Source organism: Triticum urartu, chromosome 3A, assembly GCF_056163025.1.
Source record: "Triticum urartu cultivar PI428250 chromosome 3A, HENAU_Tu73, whole genome shotgun sequence".
Lineage (NCBI taxonomy): Eukaryota > Viridiplantae > Streptophyta > Magnoliopsida > Poales > Poaceae > Triticum > Triticum urartu.
In genome coordinates, this window is record NC_141875.1 from 206082961 (window position 1) to 206086600 (window position 3640).

Genomic DNA, 3640 nt, shown 5'->3' on the forward strand with positions numbered 1-3640 from the left:
ATAGTGCTAGTACCTCCTAGTTCTATACTGAACCCAACCTTCATCCCAGGCTCTACCATAACGGTAGCATGCTCGCGCGTTACCATTGAAAAAGAAAAGCTATGGAAAAAAAGAATTAGTTACAGTTTACAACATAGGAAATCACAAGCTAGCTAGTGCAGGCTAAATAAAAAAAATTCAGATTGAATAAACATACAGATTCAATTAAAAGACGATGTTCCACACCGAGATATAATAAATCACCCCCCCCCCCCCCCCCCTCTTCTTCCCAATACTTAATAATGTATACTGACATACACATATGTCCAAAAAAAGGTATGAATAATCAGATCATTATTAGTCAAAACAATATCATCAGCCAGATCTTGGACCTGGGTACAAATACGTGTATAGACCAAAACTGAATTTATCAAAGATGAGATGGAGACTCCGTAGCATGCAAAGCTAGCAGCATGAACTACTTCACCGAGTATCAAGATAAGGGAAGAACATGACAGGTAGGAGTGATCAGGCAACAGAGCATCATCCAGCGGAAACAACACATATACCGGGAGCAGCAGTCTACTTCACATCTTCAGGTTGAGGGGAACATTTGTTCTTGTGGCTTTCCTTTGCTTCATAGTGTTTAGCAAGGCGAGCACAATGTTGGAATCACTATAGTAATCATAGTCATCAATAAATTTATCGTTCAACAACTAATACTATAAAGAATTTTTCTACCTTAATCCGTTTACTTGTTGTTTCCTCGATGATGCCTCCATCTCTTTAATTTTGCTTGACCAAACACAACAAAAGATACCAATATGGTTATCTACAACTACAAATTTCAGGTTGTAGACATAATTTAATTATGACATACTCGTGGCTTAAATCTTCAAAACAGATAACAATCACTATGAAATAATTGTCAGACATAAATTTATTTTGGGTGCAACTCTTGCGTCACTGACCAAACTCAAATATGGTACTATTGGAAAGCTACAAACATATCCTATAACTTCCTTTTTGCCTCAACTCAAAATATGCAGAAATTTATACCTGAGTGCATTGATTTGTATAAAATTATCTTGACGAACCCCATCAAGTGCCTCTTGGAACATCTCTTGGATCTAAGTAGGGTAAACCAATCAGCAATGTGAAAACAAAAGGAGTATGAACATCCCAATTATATGTTACTAACCCGTTTCTCAAACTTAGTATAATCACCATCCTCAACCACGCTGATCTCAGTATCATTGTTACGGTCTGCTTCAGATGGACAGTTGTTCAAGTCTTCTTCTGATCCTTCTTGGTCGTCAAAAGAAACAGGATGCTGCAACTCTTGAAGTTTTTCTTTAGGAATCAAAACAATTGATTGTCTCCACTCCTCCTGAATCCCACTATCACCACTTGCCCTTATGTAACTAACTAAGAATAGAGGAATACCTCATATGCCCCTAAGTCATGATGTTCAGATATGATGATTGGGTAGTCGTGAATGAGAATGCTTTAACCAATACTGCAAGCTTCCCCAAGAATTTGATATCTTGCACTGTTCTCCAAATACTTGTAGCATTGCCAATAACAGAATTTGCACATATTTGTGCAGAATGCGACAATGTAACATCTAGAGAAGATGTGACGGATGTGAACGTTTAATATGTAAAAGTGATGTTATATTATTTACAAGAATCAAAGATTACATACCTATAGACCTAAATGATAGGTAAAAATTCATGCCCAAAAATCATAGATTAAAACAGTCCATGTACCTTAAACAAAGCATTTTAATAATACTACGAATTAATATTCTTCACTCTTCACTCCAAATCAAACATATTGATTTGATAAATTCATCTAGATTTTGAATAATGAATCAAGGAACGATATCAAACGAGGTACAGAAATAAATCTTTGCGACTCCTTATAGTATGCAACTACGCATACCTTATGCCTTAAATTCCATGCCTGTGAAGTTTCATTACATTAGAGTTACCAAAGGATAACACATCAGGCACGTAGGGTATGTCCATCTTTCTATTATATCTTTGTTTTATGTCCATATTTCTATTATATCTTTGCTCACTACATCATAGCTCCTGAAATTATCTATTCTTGTAGCATGCAGCGTATTTCATGAGTATAGATTTCGTACCGCATAATCTAGTCTTGCAGCATAGCTGGAGCGTATTTCATGAATCTAGATTTTGTACTCCATAATCTATATCTATACCAATATAAAAAGACCCAAAGGGGCAGATCCAACTGATCTCGACCATCAAACCAGGTCAATCCAACGACCAACACTGCTCCAATGGCGAGCGTTCAACATGTTTAACGTGCAATTAATATCATACCAAATATTGCACTAATCACAGAATTATCACACAAATAATAGCATACCTAATATCCACGTGCAATTAATATATTGTCTAAATATTAATGTGCATTGCACGTGCGCATTCACTAGTAATTTGAAAGGATTGGCATGCCGGTTGATTGTTACAGAAGAGACATGATAGCAGAGATGACACTCATAATAAAAACTAAATCTGCACACAATCAGACCAAGAAATTATTTCCTGGGATTATGCAATCAGATCAAGCAACGAGAAAAATAGCAAGGGGCCTCACAGTTCTTTCCGTGCTACGTCATCCGTGGTTGTGGTTATCGGTGAAGAAGAACACAGCTTCCCTGAGTGGCGCACTTGCAGACGCCCCTAAGATGGCTCTCGCAGCCTACGTCGTCGTCATCGCCATGAATAAGGCGTCACAGACACGTAGGCAAGACGGCCGACCAACATTGATCTAGCAGCGACCATAGTCCTCACCGCCGACCTCGCCGGACGTGCACTCCAACACAAGGAGGACATTCGCACCGTGGAGTTTTCCATGGCCACCTCCTTGTCCCGGCGGCCCGCACCTTCACGGGCGAGAGCCGACGCACCACAAGGCAGCCCATCACGCCATCGAATAGGGGTGGAGTCCTAGACATGGGAGAATGCCGGGGTTGGACGAACTCCGGGATGGAAACCGCAGCGGAGACGTCAGTGCGTTGCCACGGGCAGCGGAGGTGGTACGGGGAGGCGCGTGGGGGAAGGCTGGAGGCAGCGCGGTACGGGGAGGCGGCGTGGGGGAAGGCAAGAAGTAGAAGAGAAGACAACAAAGAGAGATTGGGTGGGAAGGATTGGAGAAGAAAAGATAAGTCATGATTCGCTCCATAACTGTTGATTGGTTTTTATTTGAAGAAGGAAGGTTCGGATATATATCGGTTAAGTAGTTAATCGGATTTTTCTTTAAATTCTGTTATTTGTTTCCTTAAAATTTGTTATTTTATTTCCTAAAGCAAATTGCATTGATAGGAAGAATCAGTTGATTTAGGTAAGTTAGGAAAGTTAGACTAGTGATCTTTTGTACCTTAGGAAAGTGTTGATTTACAAGCAAAGAGTATAGAGGAAAATAAACCGGTAGAAAAGGGGTAGTGAGAGGTGAGACGGAAAAAATCAGACGAAAGTGAGAGACGAAAAATAATTGACTATCCTACCAACTGAGACATTAAGAGTAGATATTAGTGGACAGTGCGAGTTATTAGCAAATTTCTCAGGTAGGGTTGCACAGGTTAGTGTAGATTCGAAGACAAAATCTGACCTCCACGATGCAT

The 3640-nt window shown here is 39.8% G+C and overlaps 1 long non-coding RNA gene across 4 annotated transcripts; it reads right to left on the minus strand.

The window, feature by feature from the left end:
* Window positions 1-302: 302 nt before the first annotated feature.
* LOC125543579 (uncharacterized) lies at window positions 303-3191 on the minus strand. Of its 4 annotated transcripts, none has more exons than XR_015618581.1 (3): window positions 2614-3191; window positions 1181-1606; window positions 303-1109 (listed from the first exon to the last, which is right to left on the minus strand). It is a non-coding gene; the product is annotated as an uncharacterized LOC125543579 (long non-coding RNA). The 4 variants fall into 4 exon arrangements; XR_007298585.1 differs by having other exon boundaries at window positions 1181-1312; window positions 1426-3191; XR_007298583.1 differs by having other exon boundaries at window positions 303-654; window positions 721-1109; window positions 1181-3191.
* Window positions 3192-3640: the final 449 nt, after the last annotated feature.